The 19965-nt window shown below is 49.2% G+C and overlaps 1 protein-coding gene across 1 annotated transcript in view; it reads left to right on the top strand.

Moving 5' to 3' along the window:
• Window positions 1–353: 353 nt before the first annotated feature.
• Window positions 354–19965, top strand: part of LOC144798650 (uncharacterized) — a 586698-nt gene continuing 567086 nt past the window's right edge. The window contains exon 1 of the mRNA XM_078669633.1: window positions 354–452. The gene's annotated coding sequence lies outside the window, so the exon portion shown is untranslated. The remainder of the gene's footprint in view (window positions 453–19965) is intronic.

Raw genomic sequence — 19965 nt, 5'->3', positions numbered from 1 at the left:
GAAGGCCATGAAAGGCCCTACTGTGCACTCGTGGACGGGGCACGTAGACGGACATTTCTGACGTGGCTCCACTTGATTTTTCTCGGTCACGCAGTCCATGATTGTCAAGAGTGATTTTGCCTGAGACCATGCCCGATGGAGGGTTGCGTGCAGTGGCATTTTGCCCTTGTTTGTGGCTTCATTGGTTCCACAAACGCCCGCTGTGTGGTCACATTCATAAATCAAGGGCTGGCGTGCTCTATGATTAATCCACAACGAGGCCTGGCACGCACACCCTGTTGCTTTCCGCCGATTCGATGATGTGAGAAAGACCTTCCAAGGCTTAGGAAGTGTTAATTGCCATAGCCCCTAGTACTGGGAGAAGACGACCTCGTCTTGCTGCCTTCTTCTCCTCAGTCGTTCAGACCTCTGAGACAGCAAGAGCAAGAAGGCGCGGCTGCATTAAGGGAGAGGTAAAGTCATCGATTTTATTGCACATTTGTCGCCTGCTTTTGCATTTCGGAGCCAGATGTTTTTATTCCTTGCAGTCAAACTTTCATTTTTTCTTTATATCGGTGACTGTGGAAATTGCAGAAAAGATATTTCAGACAAATGTGTTTTCTGGTTTCACAGCTACAGCAACAACCCAAGGATGTCTGTGCCTCTCCAGGCAAGATATAATTCCTTTAGTAGCTTGGGGGCGCTCAGTCTATTCCTAAAGAGGCAGTTTTTAAGTTTAGTTTTTGTAATTTAGTGTCATTTGTGGTGGCACGCTTTGGCCTACCTTGGTTTTTGGTGGCACCACATCTTCAAAGAAAAAGTAACTTCTTTTTATAGTTCTTTGTTAAGTTGCTGCTTCTTTCTGAATTACAGGAGGTTGGAGCAGATCTGAGGTCGGTGAGGATGCTGGTTAGCATTTTGGGGATGTTAACGAAGAAAGCCTGTTCTGTTTTTTGCTTTCTGTATTTTACACTCCAGTGTTGCGATATTGTATGTTGGTATGGCGCCGACTGCCCCAGGCCTTGTGATATGGGTTGTTGTTCCTGTCGGTCATATAGATGGTTCAACTGATCTTGGAGATGATGTGGGCCTTGATGGGAGCCAGTGTACCTCCTTCAATGTTGGCGTGATGTGGTTGAAATTCAAATTCTTCAACCCCTTTCTGCGGCGTGCCGCAGCATGTAGCATGCATTAGAGGGGTGCCAAATTGATGCTGGGTGGGCTGCAGAGGGTTGTCTCCACCCAGGTGGATTTGAATATCAGTGCACTCCTTACTTAAAGAAGTTGTCTGATTGACTCTATTTTGTGTGCGAGCAGGGCATCACCTCCTGATCATGGGCGTGTTTCGTATTGATAAATCAGCAGTGTTCCTTTCCCTGCACTACAATTATTTTCGATGGATCTTTTCCTTATGTCAATTCTATACTCCTAAAGTTATTCTCCACTTTTTGTAAAATAGTTTGAAATATACTTCACATCAATGAATTGGAATGGAACTTGGAAATAAATACCTCTCTTAGTAGTCATTCATTTATTCAAATTCAAAGCATACGAAAGTGATATTCCTTTCAAATGACATCTGGCCCTTTTAGGCCCCAATGCATTTCGGACTTTGTTTGGTCCTTCATCAGGACTTTTTACTTCCTCAGGATCAGCTGTAGCTCCAATGGACAGATTGATCGGCAGGCCTACTTGTGAGAATTGTCTGGGGGGAGGGGAATCTCATGATTGCGCATAGTTTACTCTGGGTATGTCACAACCGTCAGCACTGTCTAGCTTCTGACATGGATCTTTAGGGTTCATGTTGCATAGCCATACGTGAATCTGTGGCTGTTGGTAGGTGTTGGTGAATAGTAGTTGAGTTAAGTATTAGGTAGGCATTTAATACCCAGTTCTGGATTAGCTCGATAATAAATGCATAGTGTAATCTGTCCAAATAGTCCTGTTTTTTATCTGATTTGTCGACCCCGGATTTTGACACTTGGAATTGGATGGCCAAACCTTGAAATCACTTTTTTTTTTTTTTTTTTATTTATTTTTTTATTTTTTTTATTCCGTAATTTTTTATTGAAAATAAAGAGCATATTTAAATCACTTTTATTTTTTATTTATTTTGTGCACTAGACATAGAGCAATTTCCTCACACAGGGCACTCAGAGTGATTGACACAAGGCATGTTAATTGCATCAAGAGACTCTGGAATATGGAGTGTTGTAACTGAAGTAGTGTTGAAACAGATTTTGCACACATTTTATGTTTCACACATAGTTAAATAGATATTTAATCATGCCTAAAGATCACCAAACCCATCTGTGAAGACTAATTTCTTTCTGTTGTATTTTAAACCCCCAATTAGTCTCCAGCTATGTATTTTTGGTATGTTATTTTAATTTTATTTAGAAATATATATGGATGTAATTTCAATTGCTGAATTATACAGCAGATAGTAGGTTACGCGGCAAGTGTGATAAATCCATGTTTATGCAGAAAATGAAGCTAGTATAATTGCTGCGTCTATAGTTATTTTGCATAATGCACTGCTGCTATTGCTTTTTTGAATATGGGATTTTTTGCAGACAGTTATCTTTGTGTCAGAGTTTTTTCAAAGTATCTGCTTTAAGTTGATCAAACACATATAACTTTTTGGTCTTTGGGAGCACCCAAACTAAATGTTTTATTAATACATTCAAAGCTTAGTATTGTTGCAATCCCAACATCAATATCTCATTACATCTCGAAGATGTATTGTAAATGGGATACTTTCATATGTTTAACAAACAGGCTCAATGCTTTACTGCATTTCACAAATGGACAAACATAAATCCATGTCAACAAACCAAAGAAATGATGCTCTGAATGCCTAGAATCCAGCAATACAAAGTGTATGGGAACCTACTCTGCAAAATCAAATATGTAATATTAAAGCCAGAGCCACTGGAATTATGTGATTGTGAAGCAGTGTCGATTTTCGCAAATGTTTAGATTTGTCTAATTTGACACACATAACCCATCGTCTGCCACACATTCTGCAGATTTTAACAAAAAAAGTATTTGTTTATAGCTCAAACGGTAAATGGTTCAAAAGTTACTAAAAGTGCGATGACGTATTGAAGCTCAGTGGAAGGCCCTTTGCAAATCTGGACTGGTCACTTTTCTGTTGCTTATTGCAATATTTGGATGTTAAACTGTTCTTAATGAGGTGCAACCTATCCCCAGAGAGTGTTACCAAGTTTAACAAGCATTTTCAATGCAATAGGTATCTCATTTACCCGAGTTTAAGCTATTGGCATTGTAAATGACAATGCCTATTATTTTTGTTTTTTAAAACATAAATAAAAGGCATTGTCATTTACATTGCCAATAGCTTAACCCCGTGCGGGCTGCCGTCGGCCATTGGCCGGGGGCAGCACTACCTCCCTAGTGCTGCCGTCGGCCAACGGCCGACGCAGCCTGGCCCACTCTTCAGAACGCCCGCACTGCGGCGGAAAAAACGCAGCGATTAAGGCGTTAAACTCGCATAAATGCGAGACCTATTGCATTGCAAATGCTTGTTTTTACATCGATCCTCTCCTACACATACACACGCACACCAGACGTCCTGCGTGGTTTCCTAACAACTGCTAGTAGGGCGGTACTCGGCCTGCATGAAAGTCTGGGGTCAGTGCATCGAAAAAGTGTAATAAGGCAGTAAGTTTATGAAAAACGGATTCCTGTTACCATGAACACAATAGAGTATTTCGAATTTTTCCTACACTGCCCGAGACACACTCTGAAATTGTATTTGGACTGAGGCTTCTATTCCCACATAGTCTTATCTCTCTCTTTAAGTGCCTCATTCACAACATGCCCTTGTGACTGATATCTGCAAACGAAGGCACAATCACACTTGACCACTACAGTGCAAAAACAAACAGTCTGAAAGTGCACACAGAAGAACCCCCAAGGCACATCGGCTGAACCAGCAAACGTCAGGCTGGTGTTATGCAGGGATTTGGGGGACACTTCCGCCGCGGCGGTGCAGCAGAAAACAAATACAAAATTCCACGGCTGAATATAAATCCGCTGGAGGCCACGTCCTGACTTTTCCAAAGCACAGGCTGAGGACGATGCTCTTTAGAAAAGCGTTCTTGAAAACGGTCCATATTTAAATTGAATTTGGCTACATTAGCTCCCTCCCTCTGAGAACATTTCAAACCCCACAAATTATTTTTGATCTCGAGTCGCTTCTTTGCGTGGTACTTGAGAACTGTGCACAGAAATGTCACCCATAGGCACGGTTTCTCGCAGCCCAGCCTTCTGTTGCTGCCCGACAGGAATCTCTTTGTTCGCTCAGGGGTAAACTGGGCAGCCCTCATTCCCAGTGTGTGGACCCCGAGAAACGAAAAATCCCAGACAGCATCTGGAGAGGAAATCAAAAGGAGAAAAAGCAAGCACTTGCAATGCAACAGGACGCGCATTTACGTGAGGCCTATTGCATTGGAAACGGGAGTGTGGGCGTGCGAGAAGGCACGAACGGGAGTGCAGTGGGGGGCCCAGAAGTCACGGTCTGCGGGAGGGGGCGGCCACGAGAAGAAATTAGTGTTTGAAGTAAAGGGGCCAGTAGCCATTGAAAGATACTAATGAGGACATGACAGTCACGAGGAGGGACTAACAGGCCTAAAACCAATCAGAAGGCAGCATTTAGGACCTAAACCAATGAAAAAGATGGGCGGAGAGTTGGCGCAGTTTCCACGCATACTGAATACTGCATGCCTCGCAAAGCGCGCATTGCATGCGTGCTGCCGCTACAGGCTCAACCTAAAAATGACAAAATAATGAAGAAATACTATTACAAAATATCCCATATTTTGCCGCATAATTTGCCTTTTCCTGCCACATAATTTACTCAACCCTGCTGCCCAATTTGGCCCTTTCATGCCTGTTAGACCTGTCAGCCCTAGGTTGGTCTTTCTCTGTTTTTTCGCCCTTGCCTCATTTTTCCCACCCTTTTTTTTGTTGGCCTTAGGTCTCCGAGCACCTTCCCATTGCTAATTAATGCTAAGGTGCAGGTGCTCTCTTCTCCCAACATGGCTGCCACAGGCCCCTGCTACTGCAGCGAGGTCTTTTTAGTAGCACCCTAGTTGCCAGGAGCTGGCTGGGACCCTTAAACATTGTTGCAACACCAGCCTGCCTTGCCTGCCCATAGCTAGAGTAGGGAAGCTCCTGGAACCTTCCAGAATAGGGGAGGGGTCTGCTTTTGCCGCCTTAGAGTGTGGTCACCTGACCTGGGCATATATAAAGAAAGGAGGGAAAGTTTTTAGTCAGTTGGGGCATCACTGACCTGGGGGAACCTACGCAGGCGACTTAGGCGGTAGGGCCTAGTCAGGAACCTATACCACTGGGGGTGACAGGGTTTAGGCGCTGCCCACCAAGCTGTGTGAGGAACACTGAACTAGCCCACTGATCTGGCCCGGCGGGAGGAGAACCCAGGGACCACCTACAGTGAACTACAAGTACTCATCTGCCTTCGGCCACCAACTCAACCCCCCCACCTCAAGAAACTACCTACCAAGGGTGCAGGAACCATCTAGCGCCGAGAGAAACTACCTACCTGTGCTAACAAGGACTGCTGGGGATCAACCAGGTACTGGGCTGTGCCATCTCTGCCACCTCTGTCTTCACCTGTGCCCCTGCGCTGTCCTGCCTCATCCCCCTTCCCTAACTGCCTGGATTGCCTGATAAGCGCTCTCCCTTATTAGCACTGGAACACTGACCTGCCTGATAGCTGGGACTGCTATATTACCTGCATTATCTACCCAGCGCTCCCATACTGTGCCCTGGAGCAGCACTGTAACCTGCCGACCGGCTGCCTGCCCCAAGTGCTATCTCTGCCGAGCGCCGCTCTAATTTGTGCCCCGGCGCCGAGGCCCTTGAGCCCTGTGTCCCCAAAAGCGCCGCCCGACTTACCGCTATATTGCAGGAGGGGCCCTCGGAGCCTGCCTGGCCCCGCTGTGGCCCCACACTCTGGGAGGCGCAGAAATAACCGTCCTTTGTTCCGGCGGCCGCCGGTGCCAGGAGAGGGCCGCCGCCGTGTTGCAGTGGGCCGCGCCAGGCCCGATTGTGCGAGGTCCCTGCAGCGGCCCCCGGAGCCTTGGGGAGGCTGCCGCGAACTCCGACCAGGCCGCGCTAGGACTGAAGCCGCCATCATCCCTGTCACGAGGTGGGGGGACGCCTGCCGCGTGACTGGCCGCACCTCCACCTTTCCCGCACTGCTTATTGGCCCGCGTGGTCGCGCCCCTGGCCGGCCACGCTGGGATTGGCGGCCGGCTCCACACTCCCCAGGGGCCGCGACTGGATTGGTCCCAGGCCCGAGAGAGGGCCGGAAGAGTGCCGGAGCCACGCTGGGGGCTGGAGGGAGGCCCGGGAAGAGCGCCGGAGCCACGTGGGGCTCCCCTGACCGGCCCATAACGTCCCGAGAGCCCCCACCTGCCGGGGGAAACCCAAGAAGGCCTGACATCGGCCTGTCAGCCCTAGGGTGGTCTTTCCCTGTTTTTTCGCCCTTGGAACCATCTAGCGCCGAGAGAAACTACCTACCTGTGCTAACAAGGACTGCTTGGGATCAACCAGGTACTGGGCTGTGCCATCTCTGCCCCCTCTGTCTTCACCTGTGCCCCTGCGCTGTCCTGCCTCATCCCCCTTGCCTAACTGCCTTGATTGCCTGATAAGCGCTCTCCCTTATTAGTGCTGGAACACTGACCTGCCTGATAGCTGGGACTGCTATATTGCCTGCATTACCTACCCAGCGCTCCCCTACTGTGCCTTGGAGCAGCGCTGTAACCTGCCGACCGGCTGCCTGCCCCAAGCGCTATCTCTGCCGAGCGCCGCTCTAATTTGTGCCTCGGCGCGTAGGCCCTTGAGCGCTGTGTCCCCAAAAGCGCCGCCCGACTTACCAGTATATTGTGGGGGGGGGGGGAAGGCCCTCTGAGCCTGCCTGGCCCCGCTGTGGCCCCACACTCTGGGAGGCGCCGACATCACCGTCCTTTGTTCCGGCGGCCCCCGGTGCCAGGAGAGGGCCGCCGCCGTGTTGCAGTGGGCCGCGCCCGGCCCGATTGTGCGAGGTCCGTGTAGCGGCCCCCAGAGCCTTGGGGAGGCCGCAGCGAACTCTGACCAGCCCGCGCTAGGCCCAAAGCCGCCATCACCCCTGTCACGTGGTGGAGGGACGCCTGCCGCGTCACTGGCCGCGCCCCCGCCTTTCCCGCACTGCTTATTGGCCCGCGTGGTCGCGCCCCTAGCCGTCCGCGCTGGGATTGGCGGCCCGCTCCACACTCCCCAGGGGCCGCGACCAGATTGGTCCCAGGCCCGCGAGAGGACCGGAAGAGTGCCGGAGCCACGCTGGAGGCTGGAGGGAGGCCCGAGAAGAGTGCCGGAGCCGTGTGGGGCTCCCCTGACCGGCCCATAGCACCCCGAGAGCCCCCACCTGCCGGGGAAACCCAAGAAGGTCTAACATCGACCCGAGGGCCGCGTGAGGCCTCAGGGAGGGCCGGAGCCCTCTCTCCCCACCAAGAGCCACCGCAAGGGCCCGGGAGGGCCAAAGACTGAGGTAATACCCCGGGTGGGCGGGCAGAAGGCCTGACACCGCCCCCACCTCCGGGGGAGACTGTTGTTGGGCCCCGTTGGCCCCCATGATCAGAACTGGGCTAGGGCCCCGTGGAACCCTTGGCCCTCATTAGTTTGAAGAGGAGGTTAACCCCTGATTAGGGGCTGTTATGAGATGCCTTGCTAATATGGCCCAGTTAATGAAATGCTTTCCCCATGCTTATGGGATGGTTTTCTTATGCTGAATGAACTGTTCTTTCTGCACCAATGTTCTTACTTCTACCTGCCAAAAGGGTTACTCTTGATTACTGAAGTGTAATTTCTGGCCCAATGAGGATAAGGAAAGGTTTATTCTTGAGTGCTGAAATGTCATTCCTGCCTACTGAGATGTTTATGCTTGCTTAGTGTAATTATTGAAACATTTATTCTGACTTACTGACCTGGGGATCGAGATGCCCACAGTTAGCTCTTGAGTTGTTCCTTGAAAGAAATGTTTTGCTCCAGCCTCAGGAAAGGTTTTGCTCTTACCTAATGAAATATGCTGGTGAAAGGAAACTGAATTGATTAATGATTACCCCCTCCTGAACCTGAATCTAGATAAAAGTCTATTGTTTTAATCAACCTAACTGGTGTGGTGTCAGTCATTGCCAGCGTTTCCTGTCTCAGTGGATGTGTGTGCTGTATGGTCACTTTACACCTAAGCTTTCGGGTGCCTACCTGCTCGCGCCAAGCTACCCCCCGGGGAACTGGTGACCCCAGTTCCTACATTTGTTGGCGAGCGGTGAGATCAGGACCTGTGGCTATACAGCACCCTACAGTTAGACAGAGTGTGCCACAATTAGACTAGACACCTATTGTGCACGCAAGCCTAATCAATTGACCCCCCACTGTCTAAACCAAGTGTGCAGAGTCCTGTGTTGACCCAATACTGTTACCTACATCCTAGTGCTTTCCCTTTGTTTTATCTGGGCCCCACCTGTCAGAATGGAGTTCCAGCTAGCCGACCTTGAAGAGTATACAGTGGTGCAGCAAAGGGAATTTTGTCAAGGGGTGGGGGTGCCTGTTGGGCGGAGAGCCGTGAAGGAGGAGCTCCGTACAGCCTTGAGGGCATGGGTAAGGGCCCACCCAGAGGGGAGAGGGGATGGGGAACAGGAGGGGCAGGGCACACAAGGGGAGGCGGGTGCTCCAGGAGAACTAGACCTACTCAATATGGATGTGTGTGCTGTATGGTCACTTTACACCTAAGCTTTCGGGTGCCTACCTGCTCGCGCCAAGCTACCCCCCGGGGAACTGGTGACCCCAGTTCCTACAATGCCTCATAATTTAAGTGGCCCTGATTAAAGTATATCACAAAATTGTGGCACCAGCACTGTTTATATAGTGCACTGTTCATTGATGATGGATATTAACCTCTTGACAATATGGAAAGTTTAAAAACAATATACTTTCTAATTTAGAACAGGTTAAGTAATATATTGGTGCTAGTCAGAATTCCATTGTCCTGAATGATTTGCTAGTAAACTACTCTAAAAATGATGCTTGTCAGAATTTTAGCATTTGTTTTCAAAACATGGTAATTTTCCTCATGCAGCAAAATATCTTTGCCAAGAATTGACCCCAAGCTTTGTTCCACTTTGTTCCAGAGTGTGTGGAGAGATATGTTTGTGATTTCTATGGGTTCATGTTGCCCACAGACAATATATTTGATGCAATACATTTTGTATACTTGGAAAGCAGCTGCAAAATGCTGGTTTATGGTACCATTCTTTTCAACACAGATATCAACCTCACGGGAACATATCCCTTCAAAGACTTACTCTCAGCTTTATTCCTTTGGGTCTCCTGAGTGCTAGGGAAACCAGTTATGTATGGGTTTTGTATGGGTCCAAGTCCCCACAGGTGCAAAGCTGATATTGGTGCAGATTAGAAAACAGCAGTTCTGCAAAAAAGCAAAATGCCTATTTTTATTTTTTTTAATTTTTTTATTTGTTTTATTTATTGGTTTTTTCAAAAAAGAAAGCAACAGTGGACATACAATGTCCCACATTTAGGCATAACAGCCCCATTCAACTGAACTGCATTACAACACTCCATATCCAACAAGGCATTTTCATTACAACTATATCATGTCACATCTTATACATTGTAACTTCTCATTGTTCTAACTGTACCTCCTGTCCGGATAGATAATCCATCAGATAATGCCAATAGTCTTTAGGCCGTGTTCGCAGAGGTAGATCTTCTTCATACAGTTTGAGATTGTCCTTACAGTAAACCATGTCGCTTACCCATTGTTTTACTCTCGGCGTCTTTTTGCCACCCCAACATAATGCTATGTTTCGTTTGGCCATTAACAGTGCTAGCACACAAAACTTGCGTTTTCTTGCTTTGACAGTTGGCAGTATATTCAGTAGGCATGATCTTATATTACATTGTATCTCACTTCCCACCATCTTACCCAGCTTTTCGGTAACTGGCACCCAGAATTGGGCCACCTCACGACAATACCATGCCATATGTATAAAACCTGCATCTACCATCCCGCACCGCTGACATCTGGAGTCTTCACGCAGACCGTATTTGTGTAGGCGTTGAGGCGTATGGTATGTATGGTGTAAGTATCTAATGTGTATGAGCCTTAGGTTCCCGTTAGGAGGGAGTACTTCAGTAATTGTACCTGCTGCGCACCATTCGTCTTCAGTGAGTGGTGTCTCCAAACACAAATTCCATTTTTCAATCGCTTTGTTCGCAGTATCTCCTATTTCAGCCTGCAGTGTATTGTACAACCTAGACACCAGGTGACTAGAGTCAGGGGAAGTGATGAGCAGTTGCAGCGTCAAGAGAGTATCTGGTTCTGCCGGGTGGGTGGGGTAGTGCGCCCGCAGTGCGCCCTGCAGTCTGTGGTATGTGAATCAAAACAAGCAAAATGCCTATTTAGACTACCTGTCCTATGGACTCAGATATCAACCCTGGGCTTAATGTAAACATACATCATGCAAATATGTGTATCATCTACACATCCTAAAGTTCTACCCATGTGTGCCAGCCCACATTTACCCCAAACGGCTGGCTGTGAGATTTTGCTAAACTTGTGGTTTGTCAGATTTTTTGCATTTTTTGTTAATCAAAACATGGTGTTTCCCTCAGGCAGAAACATACCTATGCTAACATTTGACCCCCCAACTTTGTTCCTCTGGGTCTCCTTAGCATGATTGTACCAGACAGTTATAGGTATTCTATGAGATTTCACCGGCATTAAACTGGGTGTAGTGCTTTTTTCAAATTTGAAAAGCAGCTGCAAAGCGCCAACCAGGGATTGGGCACCTCTCCCTCTCTCACAGATATCACCCCTGTGCTGTATGGTAACATACCACAACCATATATGTTTAAGATCCACCCATCCTAAAGCTTCTAACACTGAGGGCCAAACCGCTCACACCCTGATTGTCTGGCAGGGAGATCACACTGAACCTTACCATTTTCAGATTTTTAGCATTATAATTCCCTCCAGTTTCCATCACTCAGGACATATTTCTGCCAAGACTTGACCTCCAACGTTGTTCCTTTGGGTCTCTTGTACATGGGGTACTTGACCTGTACGTGTTTTCTTTGTGTTCAGGGTGAACACAGGTTATAATCTGGATGCAGTGCACTCTAGATATTTAGATAACAGCAACAAGGGAAATGCTGGTTTAGGGTACCTGACATTCAGTCATAGGTATCACTCCTTGGCTGTATGGAAACATATCTCACCCATATATTTTTTTAATCTACTCTTTGTGAGGCTAATATTGCTGGGTACCAGACCTCTCTCATCCTGATTCGTTGGCTGTGAGATAGTGCTGAACATTACATTTGCCAGATTGCATTAAGTTTGTCAAATTTGTAGCATTCTTTTCCAAAGACACAGGAATTTCATCCATTCACCCCTTCCCCCTCCCAGCAACATTTCCTTTTCAAAACATGACCCGCGCTCTCTCAGTCTTTTGAGCATGGTGTACGAGACAAGTGCAGTTTCCTATATATTCAGGTTACCACAGGTAATAAGGGTGAGAGTAAGGCATTTTGTAAATTTGGAAAGCAGCTGCAAGCATAATCCCAGTTAGGATACCTATTTGTGTAGTCCCACATACCACCCCTAGGCTGTTTAGAAACATACAGTCAGGCAAAACTCCCTTTTAGGCTGATGTTAGACCACAGAAAACAAAATTTCAGCTATTATGAAAAGTATATCTAATTCTGATGAGCTATGTATTGCTCGAAATAATTACCACAAGTATTTCAAAAGTATACTTTTTAATGCACAGATTAAAAACATATAAACAATCATAGTCTAAGTACACATTATTAGTGATGCATTGCATATATTTCCTTTTCTCTTAGTAATGTACCCAAACGTTTTAGAAACCAACCCAATTTTTGGAACTACAATATTTCGCGACCCACCTATAGAGCTGGACTGGCTACTGGGTGTTTTGGTGGGCTGACAATGCAAGGGACAGTTTCACTGCAGTGGGGGCAAGACTTGTTGCTGGGGACCTGCTGCGTTCCTACTTGAAGTGCTTCTAAATAAACAATGCAAAAACAAGTGGTTACAGAGCAGAGGTGTTCAAGCTGTTTTGTTCTGAGCCCCAGAAGCAAAGTGTTCAAAGTGTTTTATGTTGCCCCCCCCCCTCCAAAAAGTTATGGCAAGAATAGGGGAAGCGGGAGGGGCAGGACTGAGTGCAGTGGACAGAGTTTATGAGATCATTTTAGAGGTATTTGTCTGTAGCTTGTAATCCACACTAAATGTGAGAGTCATAAAAGTGCAAACATATCAAATAAAAACAGAAACTGACCAAAAAACACTAGGCCCCATAATAGGGGTGTTGTTAGCCTATATCCAAAGGCAACTGCACCTACTTCACTAATGGTAGCTGCAGCCCATAGAACCAGGTTAACTCATCTGCCTCTTTCACCCCTTGCCCCATGTCTGACCATCACTCCAATCTCAAAACAGACTGTGTCTCTTCAGTAAAGAAAATGAGCTCCCATGAGTTGCCCCATCTTTGCAGCAAGGATGCCCTCTGTCCTAACATTAACAAGAAAAAAGAGCCCTCCCCGTGCTCCTTTTGTAAAGGCACACAGTGATAATTCTTATGTAGTGGCCCTGACAGTCCTGGGCCCGAGTGCCACTGCTGCTGCTTCACTAATGATAGCTACAGCCTTGTGAAGCAGGACTACCCCTCTGCCATTTGCTAAAAACATGGGACCTCATCTTGCCCCACATGCTTTCTGCCATATTTCTGAGACTCAGCTAAGATATCTCCTCTGCATCAAATTTCACCTCTGGTGGGCCACAGGTCCAAGGCTTAGAGCAACACTGGCACAGCAGAGGTGTATTGGGCCCTAATGCAAACAAGAAAACATAGTACAACCACCATAACTGGGGTTTAGTTGGCCCTTCACACCCATGGACCCTGGTGTAACTGCACCTGTAGCACTAATGATAACTCCAGCCTTGCAAAGCAGACAGTGCCCTCTGCCCCCTGCACTGCAGCATCACTCCTAGGCATGAGGTCCAAAGCTGGGTGTTTGCCTCTTTCTCGACCCGTGTTGCTTGGACCTGGTTCCCTGTGCACAAGCGTGACCTTGCCCCTAATGCTAGCAATACAAATGTCTCCCACCCCATTTTTGCAAATAAGGCAGCCAAAACTGTGGTGCTGTAGCCACTCACCATTCTGGCCCCAGTGCCACTGCACCTGCTGCACAGATGGCCCTTTAAAACCCTAAAACTCCCCATCTTCCTCAAGGCATCTCTCTAAGGAAACTAGATCTGTCATTTGTCAACTAAATAATTCTATTGCCCCCCCTTTCTCTGGGCCATCTTTTCGACACTATCCTAGGATCGCAGTACTTTAATCTTTCTCCTTGGTCATTACTCTGAGGCCAAAGGGGCCTGGATGATCAGATTTCTACGTCTGCATGTGACCCTGCTGGCCTCCTCCACTCACCTTGAAGGACAACTGTATGTAAACAGAAGTCAAAGTGGATGAGATCTATGGGGACCCAAATGCCCGAGCGTTGTCAATTTTACTTAAGCAATTCTCATACTGTTTGTTAAAAAACACAACGATCCCATAACAGTTAATGTGGCTCTTAAGGTGCCTCTGTATGAAAGTGAAGGGAGGACGGATTTGGGGCGGGGGTAGGTTTTCCAGTGCTCTTAAGCCCAGGGAAGGGCAGAAAGCTAAGGAGGAAAGAGTCCCTGCTACCTGAAAGAAATGTAAATGTGTGCAATTGGTTAATCACCAAATGTAAAGGCTGCTCCAGAGCCACTTTAGGATGTAATTGATGGAGTCACTTGAAGCTTCCTGGTGACAATGAGTTATTATTTTTGATAGATAATGTCTAGGTGTTATAAGCTGAATTCTAGAAAGGAGTCTTTTAATATACACATATTAAAATGTTGCACCGGGTACAGTTTACCAGCACTAAAATATATAATTTGAAAGCACTTGTTTTATCCTAAAATGCTAAATAATTTTGCACCAGCCTACCTTGTGTATAATGCAATTTTAAAATAACGACTTGCATATTCACAGTGCTTTCTGTCACAGGCTGGTACCTTGTAGCACTATTAATATACAAGTCAATGTTGCCCACATCTGCAGTGATCACATTCACCAAATACAATTTCATAATGTGAAAGAATGTATTTTCAACCGATTAGCTTAACTTGCATTTATTTATCATTTGAGGTTTCTTCATTATCTTATATGCAGTTAATTGAAAGAGAAAAACGACACTTGCACAATAAAACTATTCTTTAAGGGTCTTGTTTTTTAGTTAACTGCATATAAAATAATGCAGAAATCTTAAATGAAAAATAAATGCTAGTTAAGCTAATCGGTTGGAAATACTTCCTTTTACGTTATTAAATGTCCCATATATTTTGTAAGCACTTCAAGGGCTTCATGTAAACGAAGACAGCCTGGAAATGCGGGAAATAATCAAAGTTGTGCTTTCAGGGCGAATTCATTTACAAGGATCTGTGAGGTATTTGCCCCTGGGATTGCAGCCACAGACCCCTAAGTGGGCGAGAGCTCACAGTTTGAAGACCTCTGTTTCAAAGCGTCCTTAACCCCTTCCATGCTGATGATGGTCCCCGTCCGTCATGCAGCACGGTGGGCGTGTGCTGATGACGGCTGGGGGCCGTCATGATCCCGCCCACTCTTTAGAAGTCCGGCACAGGCGCAGAATCGCGGCCGCGCCCAAGGGGTTAAAGTATACTTGAAAACCCTTTGTTTTGCATTGTTTCTTTAGAAGCATGGCAAGTAGGAATGTGTCCTGGAGGTCTCCAGCAGGTAAACTGCCCCCCACCAGGAGTGAAACCAGGCCCCGTCCTGCCAGCCCATCGAAACGCCTGAGGCCCGCTAGACCAGTCCGGCCCTGGCCACCTAGCTGTAATGGACATGAGGCAGGGTTGATCTTTTAATGTAATTACAGCAATTGTTTGTAAACTTCAGAACCTTGACCATGCACTTCAATATTTTGACAGCTGTCAAGATATTTGTCTGCCCACAAGAATGTCAGATGGTGAACCACACTGAAGTCTGGAGCAGGAACACTTTTTATGGTGGGATGCTGGCCTGTGGCGTGACATCCTTTCATAAAAATCACAAGGCCTCTGGCAAATCTTGGTGTTGATACCAGTGACCACTCTATCTGCAATGTCTCCTAGCACCAGGTTTAGAATAATAGTAATGTCTCTCTAAAACTGCTTTATTTTCGACACTCAAATATCAGCTGTAGGTCAGGTTCTGTACCCATCCTCCCTCCTTACACACCCTAAGGGCCGTGCCCTGTTTGGGTAGAGTGTCTCCCATGCGTTAGGCGCAGGGCTTGGCTGCACAGTAGGGCCTGCGTCCAACTCTACACCATACACTGCAATCAACATCTTACTTTTGTAGGAAAGTGCTCCTTTGTGCATGGTTGCCCCCCACTTTTTGCCTGATTTTGATGCTCTTTGACTAAGTGTGTCCTGGGTTCCTGCCAACCAGTTACCCGGGGACTGTGTTCTTTCTCTAAATCTGTATTGTTGCACACCCAAATTGGCTACTCTCTGGCCACATATAAGTCCCTTGTAAAAGGTACCATGGGTACCAAGGGCACTGTGACCAGGGAAGGCCTCTGTGGGCTGCATCACGTATTGTCCCACCCTTAGAGGCCCTGTATCTTTACACATACACACTGCCATTGCAGACTGAGTGTTTTGGTGCAGAACAAAGTGAAGAGTCAACATGGCAAACATCCCTGTGTGCCATGCCTACAACCCACTGCCTATGGCATAGGTCAGCCACCCCTGTAGCTGGGTGCACCAGTGAGGGTACAGGTGTATGAGACCTGAACCCCTATAGTGTCTAAGTCCTTTCTTAGATATTGTAAGTGCAGTAAAGCCATAAAGTGTTTACGGCACGGGAGGTTGTCATTACGAACTCCACAGCACCATAATGGCTTTACGGAAAACTGAGAAGTTTGATATCAAACTTCTCAGCACATTAAACCCACACTGATGCCAGTGTGGGATTTAATGTAGAATGCACCCAGAGGGCATCTTAGAGATGCCCCCTGAAAAATGATTTGACTCTAGTGTCTTGGCTGACTGATCTGAAAGAGACACGTTAGTGAAAGATTCCTTACCTTAGAATATCCCCAGGCGTCAGACTAGATCCGGAATTTTTTGCATAGCAGTACCCATGTGCGTCGGTAGGCATCGTCCGTGGCTCCGCGTCCGTCATCGGCGTTGTGGGCGCCGTGATGACGTCGTCGGAGTACTTAGACGCCGCCTCCGCCTGCTGACGCCAGTTCTTCTTTTTTCCGCGCCAGCAAGCGCAGATCCGGAAAAAGTTGTACCCTAGTCACTTTTTGACTAACTTTTTTACGATCCTTTTTTATCTACTTCGAAGTCTCTCGACTCCGACGGTGCCGGTAGGGATGCCCGCGTTCAAGCCCTGCGCCGACTGCAACCGACTGATGTCGGTTACCGACCCCCATCGCCGGTGCCTGCACTGTCTAGGCCCGGACCACGACGACAAGTCCTGCTCCGACTGCCGGGCCCTGACGTCTAAAGCTAGACGGGAGCGGTCCCGTAAGCGACTCGAGCTTCGGCAGTCCACCCCGCGCCGCTCGAGGTCCCGGTCCGAAAGGAAGTCGAGGGATCAGTCGCGGGGCCGGAGTCACCACAGTTCCGGGAGTCGTCATCGGTCTTCGGGCTCGAAGTCCTCAGGTAAGAGGCACAAGAAGTCGAAGAGGCACCATCACTCTTCTGACTTCCCCCGACGCTCGCGCGACGCGGCCTGGGGTTCGGGCGACACGCCCACGCGGCTCCACCGGAGCCGCAGGGTTCGCGGCCTGCTCCATACCCGCCGGTCCCTGGGCAGAAGGTGACGCCGGGGGAGATTGATGACTTCCTCATGGCCATGAGGTCGCTCGCTCCTCTGTCGGGTTCCGCGGCGCCTTCGGGCCAAGCGGCCTCGACTGGGTCCCCACGCGGGCCGGGTGCTTCAGCCCCGGAGCCGTAGGTTGCTTCGGCCCCGGCGCCGTTGGCGACTTCGGTCCCGACGCCGCGGGGCCCCACTGGATCCAGCTCTGGATCCGGGTCACCGCCGGTCGACCTCACGACCTCGCCGGTGCCGACCCCAAGGGTGTCGCCCCCGGCGCCTTCCCAGATCGACGTCGTCCCTGGTCCTGCCCTCGATTCGGGTCTGGCGTCGGAGCGGCGCCGCATTCGACGCCGATGGGAGGTTTTTACTTCTACGACCCGGCCCCATCCTTTGAGCCTGAGTACCAGGCGATGGGTGACGAGGGGGTTTGGGAGGGGTCTGAGGACCCTCTGGCACATGAGTACCAGTCGTCTGCGGACTGGACAGGAGAGCTTGGGGATGGCAGTGGTCTGGACACTTCGCCCAACACTGGTTTTGTCTCCCCTCCTAGCGTAGCTATGGAGGAGGGGCTGCTTATAGCGTGGTGCTGATGAGAACGGCCAAGTCCTTGGGCCTTGAGCTCCCCGTCGCAGCCGTGAGGACTAACCTCCTCACTGAGGTCCTTAAACCACAGTCAAGCTTAGCCGGGCCTCTGGTACCGTTTAATGAGGCCTTATCAGACGTTCTTCTTGGCACTTGGTCCAAGCCCCGCTACAGGTCAGCCTGTGGATAGGAACGTGGCCAGGCACCACCGCCCGGCTCTGGGTGACCCTTGCTTTCTGTCCACCCACCCCACTCCCGAGAGCCTGGTCATCCAGGCCTTTAATTCCTAGACCGCATTCCCGTTGGCTTCCCCGACCGGGAATCCAAGAGGTACGAGCAATACAGGAAGAAAGTATTCTCCTCCCTGAGGTTAGGGTTGCGGTCCGTCAACACCGCTTGCCTCTTGGGCCGCTACACCCACTCTCTGTGGGACATGGTCGTGGACGTGCTGCCAGAATGCCCGGTGGAGGTCCGGGCTAAACTCGGCCAAGCCCTTGTGGAAGGTAGGGATGTGGCGCGTTAATGTGCCGAAGTTACACCTGTGTCTGGTGTGATTATTGGTTCGCAGACTCACCACCGGGGTTGGTATTGCTGGGGTATCTATTCTAAGGTAAGGAATCTATCACTAACGTGTCTCTTTCAGATGCACAAGTTACTACTTGTGTAACAATATATCTGTAAGAGACATTAGTCAGTGATAGATTCCTTACCGACCCACCCTTCCTCCCCGTTCTGCGAACCGATATCTAGGGTTAAGGTCATCCCCTTTCAGGGCCCTAGTTTCATGGCACCAGTGTTGGTTTTTATCATGGCTCTGTGTTTCTGGCGGGAAAAGCTGTGTATAAGAACTGACGTCAGCACGCGGAGGCGGCGTCTAAGTACTCCGACGACGTCATCACGGCGCCCACGACGCCGACGACGGACGCGGAGCCACGGACGACGCCTACCGACGCGCATGGGTACTGCTGCGCAAAAAAATTCCGGATGTAGTCTGACGCCTGGGGATATTCTAAGGTAAAGAATCTATCACTAACTAATGTCTCTTACAGATATATCGTTACACAAGTAGTAACTTGTGCGTTACTCACCAGCTGCCACCTCCACACATGTTTCTGGACCTTTGGGTCAAGAGCCTCCCGCTCTTGGGGTCCTAAAACAAAGCACATCCTGTGCAGAGGTGCCAAGCCTCCTCCCCCAAGGTGGGCAGGGTACACAAAGAGGATGCTTCAAAGGCTTGCTGCCTTTGTGAGCTACCCCAGCCATTTACTGCTCCCAGCAACTGGCCCTCACCGGTTCTGACCCCCACTTTGGGTGGGAGAATTGGCAGGAAAACCAAGATAGGAGGAGAGGTGTGCCCACCGCTGCCAACCCCTCAGATGAGGTGAAGCACAACTCTCAGTCCCTGCCATCTTGAAGATTGGGGGACCCAGCCAACCAGAGTGAGGCTTATGCCCCCCTCCCTCTGGAGGGTGGCATAATAGGCGGTGACTCCACCCCAAGGAAGGGACCCATCGGTCCCAACCTTTACCTACCTTAAACTCCCCTAAATTTAGTACATAGGGGCAACCCTGAACTTTGCCTCCTCAGACAAGTAGAAACTAGAAGAAGAAGGACCGAAGAGCCGTGCTGAAGGAAGAAGAGGAGGCACCAACTGTCTTGGCCCCAGCCCTACCTGCCTGTACTGACCTCGACCTGCTCCAGCAAAACCCCAGTGTGTCCTGCAGCCATCAGCCCCCCAGAAACCCGAGGATCTGCCCTCCCTTCCCCAACCAGACTTTGTCTCCTGTGAGCACCCGATATGCTCATCAACAGACTCTGGCTCCGGCCAAATCCATGAGTCAGCAGCACTCTGCACCTGACGCCCATGGCCCGAGTTCGAGTGACCCAACACCACGAGGAGGTCTCCCCGGCAATCCTGACCTGCAGTCTGGTGATCCCTGACCTGCCTCAAGTCTCCTGACAAGGCCTACAACCCCTTTCTGGAGGACCCCCCCCCTACTGTGACTGGAGCCGGTAAGGAAAGCCCAACGTCAAAAGAAACCCCATTCACCCGACGGTGTCCCGGCATCCCTCAACACCCCGGCTTATCTCTCCAACCAGTGGTCACCTCCAGAAGAACTTCGTCCCCGAGCCTGCAGTGCTTGTTGCAGCAGGAGAATCCTCATTGAAACCAACAGGGCCCCTGATGCCAAAACGGCACTCTGCGCCTGGCCGCCCCTGTGCTACTGTGGGTGCACTTTGTGTGCTAACCCGAACCCCCCTTTGCCCTGAGCTTAAGTCCAGGATCTTTGCTCCCACAACTTTGTGGCCTGCTCGTGAGCAGCCACCAAGTGGAGGCCCCCTGCACTCCATTGGATAACATTGGGCCTCAGCACTCTACATTTGGCCGCCCTAGTGTCGCTGA

This window comes from Lissotriton helveticus, chromosome 12 (assembly GCF_964261635.1).
Source record: "Lissotriton helveticus chromosome 12, aLisHel1.1, whole genome shotgun sequence".
Taxonomy (NCBI): Eukaryota; Metazoa; Chordata; class Amphibia; order Caudata; family Salamandridae; genus Lissotriton; species Lissotriton helveticus.
The sequence above is the reverse complement of the archived record's forward strand: the minus strand, read 5'-3'. Positions and strand labels throughout refer to the sequence as shown.